This window comes from Cetorhinus maximus, unplaced genomic scaffold, assembly GCF_964194155.1.
Source record: "Cetorhinus maximus unplaced genomic scaffold, sCetMax3.hap1.1 HAP1_SCAFFOLD_602, whole genome shotgun sequence".
Classification (NCBI taxonomy): Eukaryota; Metazoa; Chordata; class Chondrichthyes; order Lamniformes; family Cetorhinidae; genus Cetorhinus; species Cetorhinus maximus.
Genome location: NW_027596544.1, coordinates 202,501 through 220,521, shown reverse-complemented (window position 1 = coordinate 220,521; position 18,021 = coordinate 202,501).

Sequence of the window (18,021 nt, the reverse complement as noted above, 5' to 3'; positions counted from 1 at the left end):
AGAGACAGAGACAGGCAGGGGGACAGAGAGAGAAAGAGACAGAGGCAGACAGAGGGAGGGAGACAGAGAAAGAGAGAGGGAGAGAGATGGAGAAAGAGAGAGAGGAAGAGACTGAAATTGAGTGACAGAGTCAAAGAGAAACATCATGAGTCACATAGGGAAGGAGGAAGAGAGATGGAGACAAACAGAGAGAGAGGGAGGGAGACAGACAGAGAGAGAGGGAGGGAGACAGACAGAGAGAGAGAGAGACAGAAATTGAATGACAGGGTGAAAGAGAAACAGGGAGAGAGACAGATCGAAAAGGAGGAAGAGATATCGAGACAAACAAAGGGGGGGAGAGAAAGGGACAGAGAGAGCGAGGGTTAGAGAGGGAGAAAGAGAGAGAGGGACAGAGAGAGAGAGACAGAGAGAGAGAGACAGAGAGAGAGAGAGGGGGGGACAGAGAGACAGAGAGAGAGAGAGAGGGTCAGAGAGGGAGAAAGAGAGGGAGAAAGAGAGAGAGGGACAGAGAGAGAGAGAGGGTCAGAGAGGGAGAAAGAGAGAGAGGGACGGAGAGAGAGAGAGGGTCAGAGAGGGAGAAAGAGAGAGAGGGACAGAGAGAGGGAGAGAGAGACAGAGAGAGAGAGAGAGAGGGACAGAGAGAGGGAGAGAGAGAGAGAGAAAGAGAGAGGGACAGAGAGAGGGAGAGAGAGAGTGGGACAGAGAGAGAGTGGGAGAGAGAGAGGGAGAGAGAGAGAGAGAAAGAGAGAGGGACAGAGAGAGGGACAGAGAGAGAGAGGGACAGAGAGAGAGAGGGACAGAGAGAGAGAGAGACAGGGAGAGAGAGGGACAGGGAGAGGGAGAGTGGGACAGGCAGGGAGAAAGAGGGAGAGAGAGAGGGATGAAGGTGCGATGGGGGTACAGGAGTTCTGTCAGGAAGTGGAAAGTCGATCTGTACCTCGTGTCCCAGTTTCATTCGACAGAGACAATCATCAGATTGACATGATGGTGAAGGAGCTACTCAATGTTCAGAGATATTGGTTAACCAAAGGCAAACTCTTCTCTTCTATTCACATAGATTCATTGCGAGAGAAACTAAGCCTTGGGTCTAGATTGAATCAGATGATGTGGTGAGATTAAAAGCTTCGAATCCAATCCAGTGTCTAAATGATACAGTGAAACAGACCCTCCCGCCTGTTTCTAACCTGAATGGGGGTGGGGGGGTGGGGGGTAAAGAGGCTGGGGTCACACACGCTCTCAGGGACACAGTGGTCAGGGAACAGGCAGCGACAGGTACAGGCTGACCGGGGATTGGGTCAGATGGTGTTTGGTGGGGAGGGTTAACCTGTTACTGGTGTGGAGTGAACAGGGACAGGAATCCTGGTGAGAACATGGTTATTGTGGGCAGACGGCGTCTGGGAGTGACCCAAAAGGCAGACGGGTCTGGGAGTGTCCGAGCGCTGTCTTCTGACCCATCCCAGACTAGGCTGCCATTGCTGTACCCGGCCTCTCCCTCATAGCATCAAGCCGGAAAGAGCTGATGTGGCTTAATTCCCGATCAATGTGTTAAAGATTAATTATCTTTAACTGATCTCAGTCCCCCCACTATCCACATCCTGGGGGTTACCATTGACCAGAAACTGAACTGGACCCTGCCACATAAATACTGTGGCTACAAGAGCAGGTCAGAGGCTGGGAATCCTGCGGAGAGTAACTCACCTCCTGACCCCCCCTAAAGCCTGTCCACCATCTACAAGGCACAAGTCAGGAGTGTGATGGGATACTCCCCACTTGCCTGGATGAGTTGCAGCTCCCACAACACTCAAGAAGCTCGACACCGTCCAGGACAAAGCAGCCCCCCGCTCGATCGGCACCCCATCCACAAACATTCACCCCCTCCACCACCGACGCACAGTAGCAGCAGTGTGTGTACCATCTACAAGATGCACTGCAGCGACTACACCAAGGGTCCTTCGACAGCGCCACCCAAACCCACGACCTCTACCATCTAGAAGGACGTGGGCAGCAGACACATGGGGAACACCACCACCTGGAAGTTCCCCCTCCGAGCCCCTCGCCATCCCGACTTGGACATATATCGGCCATTCCTTCACTGTCGCTGGGGTCCAAACCCTGGAACTCCCTCCCTAACAGCGCCGTGGGTGCACCTACGCCACACGGGGACTGCAGCGGCTCAAGAAGGCGGCTCACCCCCACCACCTTCTCCAGGGGCAATTAGGGATGGGCAACAAATGCTGGACCCGGCCAGCGACGCCCACATCCCGTGAACGAAGTAAGAAAAAAGTTTGGTTATGTTTGGGGATGGCTGTGCTGCGCACAGAAGACACTTGATAAAGTGCCACATGACAGGCTTGTCAGTAAAGTTGTAGTTCATGGAGTGAAAGGGACAGGAGCAACATGGAGACAAAATTGGGGGCAGTGAGGGGCCAAAGTGAGAATTTATTCAGACGGTGTACAGCCACGGTTACTACAGGGACCAGTAAGAGGGCCACCACTTTTCCCGATCGATATGAGTGATTGAGAAAGCGGTACACAGGGAATCATTTCAAAATCTGCTGATGATACAAGACTTTTGAGCGTTGGAAAGTGTGAGGAGGGCAGTGCAGAACATTAAAAGGACATAGATAAGTTGGTGGAACAATCGGAAAGGGAGCAGATGAAGTTCAACGTGAAGCAGAGAGAGTTCGGTATGTAGAACAGGGGCAGATAATATACAATAAAGGGTACAACCCTAAAGGGAGCAGGGCAGGAGTAGGGGGACCTGGGGGTACATGTGAATAACTCATTGAAGGGGGCAGGACAGGTTGAGAAAGCGGGTAATAAAGCAGACAGTATCCTGGGCTTTATTAATAGGGGCAGAGAGTACAAGAGCAAGGAGGTTGTGTTGAACTTGTATAAGGCACTAGTTCAGCCTCAGCTGGAGTATTGTGTCCAGTTCTGGGCTCCGCACTTTAGGAAGGATGTGAGGGAATTGGAGAGAGAGAGAGAGACTGCGGGAAAGATTCACGAGAATGATTCCAGGGATGAGGACCTTCAGTTCTGTGGATCGATTGGAGAAGTTGGGACTGTTCTCCTCGGAGAAGAGAAGGTCGAGAGGAGATTTGATCGAGGTGTTCCAAATCACGAGGGGTCCTGGGGCAGAGTGGATCGGGAGAAACTGTTCCCATTGGGGGAAGGATGGAGAAGCAGAGGGACACGGGTTGAAGGCGATGGGTAAAACGAGCGATGGAGACACGAGGAGAAACTTTTTCACCCAGCGAGGGGTTAGGATCCGGAACGCGCTGCCTGAGAGTGTGGGGGAGGGAGGGTCAATCGAGGGGGTTAGGGTCTGGAACGCGCTGCCTGAGAGTGTGGGGGAGGGAGGGTCAATCGAGGGGGTTAGGGTCTGGAACGCGCTGCCTGAGAGTGTGGGGGAGGGAGGGTCAATCGAGGGGGTTAGGGTCTGGAACGCGCTGCCTGAGAGTGTGGGGGAGGGAGGGTCAATCGAGGGGGTTAGGGTCTGGAACGCGCTGCCTGAGAGTGTGGGGGAGGGAGGGTCAATCGAGGGGGTTAGGGTCTGGAACGCGCTGCCTGAGAGTGTGGGGGAGGGAGGGTCAATCGAGGGGGTTAGGGTCTGGAACGCGCTGCCTGAGAGTGTGGGGGAGGGAGGGTCAATCGAGGGGGTTAGGGTCTGGAACGCGCTGCCTGAGAGTGTGGGGGAGGGAGGGTCAATCGAGGGGTTAGGATCTGGAACGCGCTGCCTGAGAGTGTGGGGGAGGGAGGGTCAATCGAGGGGGTTAGGATATGGAACGCGCTGCCTGAGAGTGTGGAGGAGGGAGGGTCAATCGAGGGGTTAGGGTCTGGGACGCGCTGCCTGAGAGTGTGGGGGAGGGAGGGTCAATCGAGGGGTTAGGGTCTGGGACGCGCTGCCTGAGAGTGTGGGGGAGGGAGGGTCAATCGAGGGGTTAGGGTCTGGAACGCGCTGCCTGAGAGTGTGGAGGAGGGATGGTCAATCGAGGGGGTTAGGATATGGAACGCGCTGCCTGAGAGTGTGGAGGAGGGAGGGTCAATCGAGGGGTTGGAGAGGGAATGGGATTGTTATCGGGAAAGGAAGAATGTGCAGGGCTAATCGGGGGAATGCTGGGGGAGCAACGGGGGTTGGTTGGGTTTGGCGTCTGGTGAATTATTCATTTGGAGAGATGGCACTGACACGATGGGCAGAGTGGCCTCCTGTGCTTTAACCATCCTCTGGTGCTGGGATGGGAGGCAAAGCGGGAGAGAGAGAGTTGGAGAGAAGGAAGGTAATAGATAACAAGACAGAGAGAGAGAGAGACAGAGAGAGACAGACGGAGAGAGAGAGAGACAGACGGAGAGAGAGAGAGAGACGGAGAGAAAGAGACACAGCGAGATTGAAACGAGAGAGAAAAGAGAGAGAGAAACAGAGAGAGAAAGCAAGAGAGGGCAAGAGGCGGAGAGATGGAGAGGACAGTGATAGACAGCGAGAACAAGAGAGGTAGAGAGAGGGAGAGAGAAAGAGGTCGAGACAGAGATAGAGAGGAGAGAGAAAGACGGGGAGAGAGATAGACTGAGAGAGATGGAGAGGAGAGTGATAGTGAGAGGGAAAGAGATAGAGAGAGAGAGAAACAGGGAGAGAGAGACAGAGAGAGAGAGACAGAGAGAGAGAGACAGAGAGAGAGAGACAGAGAGAGAGAGAGAGACAGAGAGACAGAGAGAGAGAGACAGAGAGAGAGAGAGACAGAGAGAGAGACAGAGAGAGAGGGAGAGACAGAGAGAGAGACAGAGGGAGAGACAGAGACAGAGAGGGAGAGAGTGAGAGAGAGAGAGAAGAGTAACTAATTGAGGGAGAGAACGAAGGAAGTTCAGAGACAGAGAGAGAGAGTGAGGGACATAGAGAGAGAGACAGAGAGGGAGAGAGTGAGAGAGAGAGAGAGAGTGAGAGAGAGACAGAGAGAGAGAGTGAGAGATGGAGTGAGAGAGACAGAGAGATAGAGAGAGACAGAGAGGGAGAGAGTGAGAGAGACAAAGTGAGACAGAGAGAGACAGAGAGAGAGAGTGAGGGACATAGAGAGAGAGAGAGAGACAGAGAGAGAGAGAGAAAGAAGAGTAACCGATTGAGGGAGAGAACGAGGGAAGTTCAGAGAGAGAGACAAAGAAGGAGGATGAGTTGAGGAGATGGGATGAGAGATCTTCCCAATGGTGTGGAGAGGGCGAGAGACATGGAGGCTGGAGTGCGGACAGGGGGTGTCAGAGGGGGCTGGAAGATCTTTTCGGAATGTCTGAGCATTGCGGAGAGTCTCAGCGAGCTGGGGTCCAGCGTTGGGCCTACCTGAACTCGAACCTGCTCAGCTCAATGGCTGCTCCTGGAATTAGCCTGTCTTCTTCCTGCCTAGGCCCCGGCTGCCCACCCTCGCTCAGCACTAGGCCCGAGGCTTCTCCTGGAGGCTGGGTTATCGCAGCTGCTGAGCTGCCTCTGCCACAGGCCATTTTATACTGACTGAGAGGAGGGGAACTGCAGATTGGAGACCATCCCACCCAAGACTTATATGGATCTGTGTGGAGCTGCCCGCACAAGACAGACCACATGGTGTCCACGCCAAACCCGAGAGATAGGCAACAATGTGAGGCCTAGCAGGCCCGAGACAAACCAGCCCTCACCCAACTCACCACTCCAGGCCCAGGGACAGGGGGAGGGCAACAGGGAGGGGAGCGGAGGGAGGGGAGGGAGAGAGGGAACCTGTAATGGAATTGGTGATGGCAAACAAGAGGTCAGAGAGAGGGAGAGAGAGAGAGACAGAGAAAGAGAAGAGAGAGACAGAGAGAGAGAGAGAGATGGGGAGTGAGACGGGGAGAACAGGAATTTAGTAACAGAGTCAAAGAGAAATAGAGAGAGACAGATAGAGAAGGTGAAAGAGAGATCGAGACAAACAGAGAGAGAGCGAGAGAGACAGAGGCAGACAGAGGGAGAGAGACAGAGAGGGAGATAGAGATAGAGAGACAGAGACTGAAATTGAGTGATAGAGTCAAAGAGAAACAGAGAGAGACACAGAGAGAAGGCAAAAGGGAGATGGAGACAAACAGAGAGATGGGAGAGACAGAAACAGAGAGAGACAGAGACAGGCAGGGGGACAGAGAGAGAGAGAAAGAGACAGAGGCAGACAGAGGAGGGAGACAGAGAAAGGGAGAGAGAGAGAGATGGAGAAAGAAGGAGAGGAAGAGACTGAAATTGAGTGACAGAGTCAATGAGAAACATCAAGATCCACATAGGGAAGGAGGAAGAGAGATGGAGACAAACAGAGAGAGAGGGAGGGAGACAGACAGAGAGAGAGAGAGAGAGAGAAGTTGAATGACAGGGTCAAAGAGAAACAGGGAGAGAGACAGATCGAAAAGGAGAAAGAGATATCGAGACAAAAAAAGGGGGAGAGAGAGAGGGACAGAGAGAGCGATGGTCAGAGGGAGAGAAAGAGAGAGAGGGACAGAGAGAGAGAGAGAGACAGAGAGAGGGAGAGAGAGAGAAAGACAGAGAGGGAGAGAGGGACAGAGAGACAGAGAGAGAGAGATAGGGACAGAGAGAGAGAGAGAGAGACAGAGACAGAGAGAGAGGGACAGAGAGAGAGAGAGAGAGAAAGAGAGAGGGACAGAGAGAGAGAGGGTCAGAGAGAGTGAGAAAGAGAGAGAGAGAGGGAGAGGGAGAGAGGGACAGAGGGAGAGAGAAAGAGAGAGGGACAGAGAGAGGGAGAGTGGGACAGGCAGGTAGAAAGAGGGAGAGAGAGAGAGGGATAGAGAGAGAGAGGGACAGAGGGAGAGAGAAAGAGAGAGAGGGACAGAGAGAGAGAGAGAGACAGAGAGAGGGAGAGTGGGACAGGCAGGGAGAAAGAGGGAGAGAGAGAGAGGGACAGAGAGAGAAAGGGAGAGAGAGAGAGAGACAGAGAGAGACAGAGAGAGGGAGAGAGAGACAGAGAGAGAGAGAGAGAGGGACAGAGAGACAGAGAGAGGGACAGAGAGACAGAGAGAGAGAGAGAGAGGGACAGAGAGAGACAGAGAGAGGGAGAGAGAGACAGAGAGAGAGACAGAGACAGAGAGAGAGAGACAGAGAGAGAGAGGGAAAGGGAGAGAGAGAGAGTGGGACAGAGAGAGAGAGACAGAGAGAGAGAGGGACAGGGAGAGAGAGAGACAGAGAGAGAGAGACAGGGAGAGGGAGAGTGGGAAAGGCAGGGAGAAAGAGGGAGAGAGAGAGAGGGACAGAGGGAGAGAGAGTGGGACAGGCAGGGAGAAAGAGGTAGAGAGACAGGGAGAGAGAGGGAGACAGGGAGAGGGAGAGTGGGACAGGCAGGGAGAAAGAGGGAGAGAGAGAGAGGGATGAAGGTGCGATGGGGGTACAGGAGTTCTGTCAGGGAGTGGAAAGTCGATCTGTACCTCGTGTCCCAGTTTCATTCGACAGAGACAATCATCAGATTGACATGATGGTGAAGGAGCTACTCAATGTTCAGAGATATTGGTTAACCAAAGGCAAACTCTTCTCTTCTATTCACATAGATTCATTGCGAGAGAAACTAAGCCTTGGGTCTAGATTGAATCAGATGATGTGGTGAGATTAAAAGCTTCGAATCCAATCCAGTGTCTAAATGATACAGTGAAACAGACCCTCCCGCCTGTTTCTAACCTGAATTGGGGGTGGGGGGTAAAGAGGCTGGGGTCACACACGCTCTCAGGGACACAGTGGTCAGGGAACAGGCAGCGACAGGTACAGGCTGACCGGGGATTGGGTCAGATGGTGTTTGGTGGGGAGGGTTAACCTGTTACTGGTGTGGAGTGAACAGGGACAGGAATCCTGTTGAGAACACGGTTATTGTGGGCAGACAGCGTCTGGGAGTGACCCAAAAGGCAGACGGGTCTGGGAGTGTCTGACCGCTGTCTTCTGACCCATCCCAGACTAGGCTGCCATTGCTGTACCCGGCCTCTCCCTCATAGCATCAAGCCGGAAAGAGCTGATGTGGCTTAATTCCCGATCAATGTGTTCAAGATTAATTATCTTTAACTGATCTCAATCCCCCCACTATCCACATCCTGGGGGTTACCATTGACCAGAAACTGAACTGGACCCTGCCACATAAATACTGTGGCTACAAGAGCAGGTCAGAGGCTGGGAATCCTGCGGAGAGTAACTCACCTCCTGACCCCCCCTAAAGCCTGTCCACCATCTACAAGGCACAAGTCAGGAGTGTGATGGGATACTCCCCACTTGCCTGGATGAGTGCAGCTCCCACAACACTCAAGAAGCTCGACACCGTCCGGGACAAAGCAGCCCCCCGCTCGATCGGCACCCCATCCACAAACATTCACCCCCTCCACCACCGACGCACAGTAGCAGCAGTGTGTGTACCATCTACAAGATGCACTGCAACGACTACACCAAGGCTCCTTCGACAGCGCTGCCCAAACCCACGACCTCTACCATCTAGAAGGACGTGGGCAGCAGACACATGGGGAACACCACCACCTGGAAGTTCCCCCTCCGAGCCCCTCGCCATCCCGACTTGGACATATATCGGCCATTCCTTCACTGTCGCTGGGGTCCAAACCCTGGAACTCCCTCCCTAACAGCGCCGTGGGTGCACCTACACCACACGGGGACTGCAGCGGCTCAAGAAGGCGGCTCACCCCCACCACCTTCTCCAGGGGCAATTAGGGATGGGCAACAAATGCTGGACCCGGCCAGCGACGCCCACATCCCGTGAACGAAGTAAGAAAAAAGTTTGGTTATGTTTGGGGATGGCTGTGCTGCGCACAGAAGACACTTGATAAAGTGCCACATGACAGGCTTGTCAGTAAAGTTGTAGTTCATGGAGTGAAAGGGACAGGAGCAACATGGAGACAAAATTGGGGGCAGTGAGGGGCCAAAGCGAGAATTTATTCAGACGGTGTACAGCCACGGTTACTACAGGGACCAGTAAGAGGGCCACCACTTTTCCCGATCGATATGAGTGATTGAGAAAGTGGTACACAGGGAATCATTTCAAAATCTGCTGATGATACAAGATTTTTGAGCGTTGGAAAGTGTGAGGAGGGCAGTGCAGAACATTAAAAGGACATAGATAAGTTGGTGGAACAATCGGAAAGGGAGCAGATGAAGTTCAACGTGAAGCAGAGAGAGTTCGGTATGTAGAACAGGGGCAGATAATATACAATAAAGGGTACAACCCTAAAGGGAGCAGGGCAGGAGTAGGGGGACCTGGGGGTACATGTGAATAACTCATTGAAGGGGGCAGGACAGGTTGAGAGAGCGGGTAATAAAGCAGACAGTATCCTGGGCTTTATTAATAGGGGCAGAGAGTACAAGAGCAAGGAGGTTGTGTTGAACTTGTATAAGGCACTAGTTCAGCCTCAGCTGGAGTATTGTGTCCAGTTCTGGGCTCCGCACTTTAGGAAGGATGTGAGGGAATTGGAGAGAGAGAGAGAGAGTGCGGGAAAGATTCACGAGAATGATTCCAGGGATGAGGAACTTCAGTTCTGTGGATCGATTGGAGAAGTTGGGACTGTTCTCCTCGGAGAAGAGAAGGTCGAGAGGAGATTTGATCGAGGTGTTCAAAATCACGAGGGGTCCTGGGGCAGAGTGGATCGGGAGAAACTGTTCCCATTGGGGGAAGGACGGAGAAGCAGAGGGACACGGATTGAAGGCGATGGGTAAAAGGAGCGACGGAGACACGAGGAGAATCTTTTTCACGCAGCGAGGGGTTAGGATCTGGAACGCGCTGCCTGAGAGTGTGGGGGAGGGAGGGTCAATGGAGGGGTTAGGGTCTGGAACGCGCTGCCTGAGAGTGTGGGGGAGGGAGGGTCAATCGAGGGGTTAGGGTCCGGAACGCGCTGCCTGAGAGTGTGGGGGAGGGAGGGTCAATCGAGGGGGTTAGGGTCTGGAACGCGCTGCCTGAGAGTGTGGAGGAGGGAGGGTCAATCGAGGGGGTTAGGATCTGGAACGCGCTGCCTGAGAGTGTGGAGGAGGGAGGGTCAATCGAGGGGGTTAGGATATGGAACACGCTGCCTGAGAGTGTGGGGGAGGGAGGGTCAATCGAGGGGGTTAGGATATGGAACACGCTGCCTGAGAGTGTGGAGGAGGGAGGGTCAATCGAGGGGTTAGGGTCTGGAACGCGCTGACTGAGAGTGTGGGGGAGGGAGGGTCAATCGAGGGGGTTAGGATCTGGAACGCGCTGCCTGAGAGTGTGGAGGAGGGAGGGTCAATCGAGGGGTTGGAGAGGGAATGGGATTGTTATCGGGAAAGGAAGAATGTGCAGGGCTAATCGGGGGAATGCTGGGTGGGAAGGGGGGGTTGGTTGGGTTTGGCGTCTGGTGAATTATTCATTTGGAGAGATGGCACTGACACGATGGGCAGAGTGGCCTCCTGTGCTGTAACCATCCTCTGGTGCTGGGATGGGAGGCAAAGCGGAAAAGAGAGAGTTGGAGAGAACGAAGGTAATAGATAACAAGAGGGAGTGAGGTAGAGAGAGGCACAGAGAGAGGCAAGATAGAGTGAAAGGGAAAGAGAGAGGAACAGAGGCTGAAAGAGAGAGACAGAAAGAGAGAGAGATGGGGAGGAGAGTGATAGATAGCGAGAGGGAGAGAGGTAAAGCGAGGGAGAGAGAGAGAGAGGGAGCCAGACAGATACAGAAGGAGAGAGACAGAGAGAGAGAGAGAGAGAGAGAGACAGAGAGAGAGAGAGGCAGGCAGCGAGAAAGAGGGAGAGAGAGAGAGACAGGGAGAGGGAGAGTGGGACAGGCAGGGAGAAAGAGGGAGAGAGAGAGAGGGATGAAGGTGCGATGGGGGTACAGGAGTTCTGTCAGGGAGTGGAAAGTCGATCTGTACCTCGTGTCCCAGTTTCATTCGACAGAGACAATCATCAGATTGACATGATGGTGAAGGAGCTACTCAATGTTCAGAGATATTGGTTAACCAAAGGCAAACTCTTCTCTTCTATTCACATAGATTCATTGCGAGAGAAACTAAGCCTTGGGTCTAGATTGAATCAGATGATGTGGTGAGATTAAAAGCTTCGAAACCAATCCAGTGTCTAAATGATACAGTGAAACAGACCCTCCCGCCTGTTTCTAACCTGAATGGGGGTGGGGGGGGGGAGGGTAAAGAGGCTGGGGTCACACACGCTCTCAGGGACACAGTGGTCAGGGAACAGGCAGCGACAGGTACAGGCTGACCGGGGATTGGGTCAGATGGTGTTTGGGTGGGGGGGGTTTAACCTGTTACTGGTGTGGAGTGAACAGGGACAGGAATCCTGGTGAGAACACGGTTATTGTGGGCAGACAGCGTCTGGGAGTGACCCAAAAGGCAGACGGGTCTGGGAGTGTCCGACCGCTGTCATCTGACCCATCCCAGACTAGGCTGCCATTGCTGTACCCGGCCTCTCCCTCATAGCATCAAGCCGGAAAGAGCTGATGTGGCTTAATTCCCGATCAATGTGTTCAAGATTAATTATCTTTAACTGATCTCAATCCCCCCACTATCCACATCCTGGGGGTTACCATTGACCAGAAACTGAACTGGACCCTGCCACATAAATACTGTGGCTACAAGAGCAGGTCAGAGGCTGGGAATCCTGCGGAGAGTAACTCACCTCCTGACCCCCCCTAAAGCCTGTCCACCATCTACAAGGCACAAGTCAGGAGTGTGATGGGATACTCCCCACTTGCCTGGATGAGTTGCAGCTCCCACAACACTCAAGAAGCTCGACACCGTCCAGGACAAATCAGCCCCCGCTCGATCGGCACCCCATCCACCAACATTCACTCCTTCCACCACCGACGCACAGTAGCAGCAGTGTGTGCACCATCTACAAGATGCACTGCAGCAACTCGCCAAGGGCTCCTTCGAAAGCGCCGCCCAAACCCACGACCTCTACCATCTAGAAGGACGAGGGCAGGAGACACATGGGGAACACCAACCACCTGGAAGTTCCCCCTCCGAGCCCCTCACCATCCCGACTTGGGAATATATCGGCCGTTCCTTCACTGTCGCTGGGTTCAAACCCTGGAACTCCCTCCCTAACAGCGCTGTGGGTGTACCTACACCACACGGGGACTGCAGCGGCTCAAGAAGGCGGCTCACCCCCACCACCTTCTCCAGGGGCAATTAGGGACGGGTAATAAATGCTGGACCCGGCCAGAGACGCCCACATCCCGTGAATGAATAAAGAAAAATGTTTGGGGATGGCCTGAGGGTGTGGGGGAGGGAGGGTCAATCGAGGGGTTAGGGTCTGGAACGCGCTGCCTGAGAGTGTGGGGGAGGGAGGGTCAATCGAGGGGTTAGGGTCTGGAACGCGCTGCCTGAGAGTGTGGGGGAGGGAGGGTCAATCGAGGGGTTAGGGTCCGGAACGCGCTGCCTGAGAGTGTGGGGGAGGGAGGGTCAATCGAGGGGTTAGGATCTGGAACGCGCTGCCTGAGAGTGTGGGGGAGGGAGGGTCAATCGAGGGGTTAGGGTCTGGAACGCGCTGCCTGAGAGTGTGGGGGAGGGAGGGTCAATCGAGGGGTTAGGGTCTGGAACACGCTGCCTGAGAGTGTGGGGGAGGGAGGGTCAATCGAGGGGTTAGGGTCTGGAACGCGCTGCCTGAGAGTGTGGGGGAGGGAGGGTCAATCGAGGGGTTCGAGAGGGAATGGGATTGTTATCGGGAAAGGAAGAATGTGCAGGGCTAATCGGGGGAATGCTGGGGGAGCAGCGGGGTTGGGTTGGGTTTGGCGTCTGGTGAATTATTCATTTGGAGAGATGGCACTGACACGATGGGCAGAGTGGCCTCCTGTGCTGTAACCATCCTCTGGCGCTGGGATGGGAGGCAAAGCGGGAAAGAGAGGGATGGAGAGAAGGATGGTAATAGATAACAAGAGGGAGTGAGGTAGAGAGAGGCACAGAGAGAGGCAAGAAAGAGAGAGAAAGGGAAAGAGAGAGGAACAGAGGCTGAAAGAGAGAGACAGAAAGAGAGAGAGATGGAGAGGAGGGAGACAGGTAAAGCGAGGGAGAGAGAGAGAGAGAGGGAGCCAGACAGAGACAGAAGGAGAGAGAGAGACAGACGGGGAGAGAGAGAGACAGACGGGGAGAGAGAGAGACAGACGGAGCGAGGAAGAGAGACAGAGAGAATGAAACGAGAGAGAAAAGAGAGAGAGAAACAGAGAGAGAAAGGGAGAGAGGGCCAGAGGCGGAGAGATGGAGTGAAGGACAGTGATTGATAGAGAGAGGTAGAGAGAGGGATACAGAGAAAGGTCAAAAGAGAGAGATAGAGAGAAGGAGAGAGAAAGACAGAGAGAGAGAAAGAGAAAGAGAGACAGAGAGAGAGAGAAAAGAGAGAAAAACAGGGAGAGAGATAGACTCAGAGAGATGGAGAGAAGGAGAGTGATAGATAGTGAGAGGGAAAGAGATAGAGAGAGAGAGAAACAGAGAGAGAGGGACAGAGAGACAGAGAGAGAGAGAGAGACAAACAGAGAGAGACTGAGAGATGGAGAGAAGGAAAGTGACAGATAGTGAGAGGGAGAGAGGTAGAGAGACAGAGAGTGAGAGAGTGAGAGAAAAGAGAGAAACACAGAGAGAGGGATAGAGAGGAGAATGATAGGCAGTGAGAGGGAGGGAGAGAAAGAGAGAGACAGCGGCAAGACGGGGAGAGGCCAAGAGAGAGATAAAGAAAGAGAGAGACAAACAGAGAAAGAAACAGAGAATTTGAGTGAAGGAAAGTGATAGGTGGGGGGAGAGAGAGAGAGAGATAGAGAGACGGAGAGAGGGGGACATAGAAAAGAGAGAAACAGAGAGAGAGAGAAATGGAGAGGAGAATGATAGACAGAGAGAGAGAGGGATGGAGAGAGAAAGACAAAGTGGGACAGAGAGAAAGATAGAAATGAGTGAGTGACAGAGCGAGAGAGAGACAGACAGGGAGAGAGTGAGAGAGAGAGACAGAGACAGAGGGAGAGAGACAGAGAGAGAGAGAATGAGGGACATAGAGAGAGAGAGAGATGGAATAGAGAATGATAGACAGTGAGAGGGAAGGAGAGAGAGAGAGAAAGACAAAGTTAGACAGAGAGAGACAGAGGGAGAGAGACAGAGAGAGAGAGTGAGGGACATAGAGAGAGAGACAGAGAGGGAGAGAGTGTGTGAGAGAGAGAAGAGTAACCGATTGAGGGAGAGAACGAGGGAAGTTCAGAGTGAGAGACAAAGAAGGAGGATGAGTTGAGGAGATGGGATGAGAGATCTTCCCAATGGTGTGGAGAGGGCGAGAGACATGGAGGCTGGAGTGCGGACAGGGGGTGTCAGAGGGGGCTGGAAGATCTTTTCGGAATGGCTGAGCATTGCGGAGAGTCTCAGCGAGCTGGGGTCCAGCGTTGGGCCTACCTGAACTCGAACCTGCTCAGCTCAATGGCTGCTCCTGGAATTAGCCTGTCCTCTTCCTGCCTAGGCCCCGGCTGCCCACCCTCGCTCAGCACTAGGCCCGAGGCTTCTCCTGGAGGCTGGGTTATCGCAGCTGCTGAGCTGCCTCTGCCACAGGCCATTTTATACTGACTGAGAGGAGGGGAACTGCAGATTGGAGACCATCCCACCCGGGACTTATATGGATCTGTGTGGAGCTGCCCGCACAAGACAGACCACATGGTGTCCACGCCAAACCCGAGAGATAGGCAACAATGTGAGGCCTAGCAGGCCCGAGACAAACCAGCCCTCACCCAACTCACCACTCCAGGCCCAGGGACAGGGGGAGGGCAACAGGGAGGGGAGCGGAGGGAGGGGAGGGAGAGAGGGAACCTGTAATGGAATTGGTGATGGCAAACAAGAGGTCAGAGAGAGGGAGAGAGAGAGAGACAGAGAGAGAGAAGAGAGGGACAGAGAGAGAGAGAGAGATGGGGAGTGAGACGGGGAGAACAGGAATTTAGTAACAGAGTCAAAGAGAAATAGAGAGAGACAGATAGAGAAGGTGAAAGAGAGATCGAGACAAACAGAGAGAGAGCGAGAGAGACAGAGGCAGACAGAGGGAGAGAGACAGAGAGAGAGATAGAGATAGAGAGACAGAGACTGAAATTGAGTGATAGAGTCAAAGAGAAACAGAGAGAGACACAGAGAGAAGGCAAAAGGGAGATCGAGACAAACAGAGAGATGGGAGAGACAGAAACAGAGAGAGACAGAGACAGGCAGGGGGACAGAGAGAGAGAGAAAGAGACAGAGGCAGACAGAGGAGGGAGACAGAGAAAGGGAGAGAGAGAGAGATGGAGAAAGAAGGAGAGGAAGAGACTGAAATTGAGTGACAGAGTCAATGAGAAACATCAAGATTCACATAGGGAAGGAGGAAGAGAGATGGAGACAAACAGAGAGAGAGGGAGGGAGACAGACAGAGAGAGAGAGAGAGACAGAGAGAGAGAAGTTGAATGACAGGGTCAAAGAGAAACAGGGAGAGAGACAGATCGAAAAGGAGAAAGAGATATCGAGACAAAAAAAGGGGGAGAGAGAGAGGGACAGAGAGAGTGATGGTCAGAGGGAGAGAAAGAGAGAGAGGGACAGAGAGAGAGAGAGAGACAGAGAGAGGGAGAGAGAGAGAAAGACAGAGAGGGAGAGAGGGACAGAGAGACAGAGAGAGAGAGATAGGGACAGAGAGAGAGAGAGAGACAGAGACAGAGAGAGAGGGACAGAGAGAGAGAGAGAGAAAGAGAGAGGGACAGAGAGAGAGAGGGTCAGAGAGAGTGAGAAAGAGAGAGAGAGAGGGAGAGAGAGAGAGGGACAGAGGGAGAGAGAAAGAGAGAGGGACAGAGAGAGGGAGAGTGGGACAGGCAGGTAGAAAGAGGGAGAGAGAGAGAGGGATAGAGAGAGAGAGGGACAGAGGGAGAGAGAAAGAGAGAGAGGGACAGAGAGAGAGAGAGAGACAGAGAGAGGGAGAGTGGGACAGGCAGGGAGAAAGAGGGAGAGAGAGAGAGGGACAGAGAGAGAAAGGGAGAGAGAGAGAGAGACAGAGAGAGACAGAGAGAGGGAGAGAGAGACAGAGAGAGAGAGAGGGACAGAGAGACAGAGAGAGAGAGAGAGAGGGACAGAGAGAGACAGAGAGAGGGAGAGAGAGACAGAGAGAGAGACAGAGACAGAGAGAGAGAGACAGAGAGAGAGAGGGAAAGGGAGAGAGAGAGAGTGGGACAGAGAGAGAGAGACAGAGAGAGAGAGGGACAGGGAGAGAGAGAGACAGAGAGAGAGAGAGAGACAGGGAGAGGGAGAGTGGGACAGGCAGGGAGAAAGAGGGAGAGAGAGAGAGGGACAGAGGGAGAGAGAGTGGGACAGGCAGGGAGAAAGAGGGAGAGAGACAGGGAGAGAGAGAGAGACAGGGAGAGGGAGAGTGGGACAGGCAGGGAGAAAGAGGGAGAGAGAGAGAGGGATGAAGGTGCGATGGGGGTACAGGAGTTCTGTCAGGGAGTGGAAAGTCGATCTGTACCTCGTGTCCCAGTTTCATTCGACAGAGACAATCATCAGATTGACATGATGGTGAAGGAGCTACTCAATGTTCAGAGATATTGGTTAACCAAAGGCAAACTCTTCTCTTCTATTCACATAGATTCATTGCGAGAGAAACTAAGCCTTGGGTCTAGATTGAATCAGATGATGTGGTGAGATTAAAAGCTTCGAATCCAATCCAGTGTCTAAATGATACAGTGAAACAGACCCTCCCGCCTGTTTCTAACCTGAATGGGAGTGGGGGGGGGTGGGGGGTAAAGAGGCTGGGGTCACACACGCTCTCAGGGACACAGTGGTCAGGGAACAGGCAGCGACAGGTACAGGCTGACCGGGGATTGGGTCAGATGGTGTTTGGGTGGGGGGGGTTTAACCTGTTACTGGTGTGGAGTGAACAGGGACAGGAATCCTGTTGAGAACACGGTTATTGTGGGCAGACAGCGTCTGGGAGTGACCCAAAAGGCAGACGGGTCTGGGAGTGTCTGACCGCTGTCTTCTGACCCATCCCAGACTAGGCTGCCATTGCTGTACCCGGCCTCTCCCTCATAGCATCAAGCCGGAAAGAGCTGATGTGGCTTAATTCCCGATCAATGTGTTAAAGATTAATTATCTTTAACTGATCTCAATCCCCCCACTATCCACATCCTGGGGGTTACCATTGACCAGAAACTGAACTGGACCCTGCCACATAAATACTGTGGCTACAAGAGCAGGTCAGAGGCTGGGAATCCTGCGGAGAGTAACTCACCTCCTGACCCCCCCTAAAGCCTGTCCACCATCTACAAGGCACAATTCAGGAGTGTGATGGGATACTCCCCACTTGCCTGGATGAGTGCAGCTCCCACAACACTCAAGAAGCTCGACACCGTCTGGGACAAAGCAGCCCCCCGCTCGATCGGCACCCCATCCACAAACATTCACCCCCTCCACCACCGACGCACAGTAGCAGCAGTGTGTGTACCATCTACAAGATGCACTGCAGCGACTACACCAAGGGTCCTTCGACAGCGCCACCCAAACCCACGACCTCTACCATCTAGAAGGACGTGGGCAGCAGACACATGGGGAACACCACCACCTGGAAGTTCCCCCTCCGAGCCCCTCGCCATCCCGACTTGGACATATATCGGCCATTCCTTCACTGTCGCTGGGGTCCAAACCCTGGAACTCCCTCCCTAACAGCGCTGTGGGTGCACCTACGCCACACGGGGACTGCAGCGGCTCAAGAAGGCGGCTCACCCCCACCACCTTCTCCAGGGGCAATTAGGGATGGGCAACAAATGCTGGACCCGGCCAGCGACGCCCACATCCCGTGAACGAAGTAAGAAAAAAGTTTGGTTATGTTTGGGGATGGCTGTGCTGCGCACAGAAGACACTTGATAAAGTGCCACATGACAGGCTTGTCAGTAAAGTTGTAGTTCATGGAGTGAAAGGGACAGGAGCAACATGGAGACAAAATTGGGGGCAGTGAGGGGCCAAAGTGAGAATTTATTCAGACGGTGTACAGCCACGGTTACTACAGGGACCAGTAAGAGGGCCACCACTTTTCCCGATCGATATAAG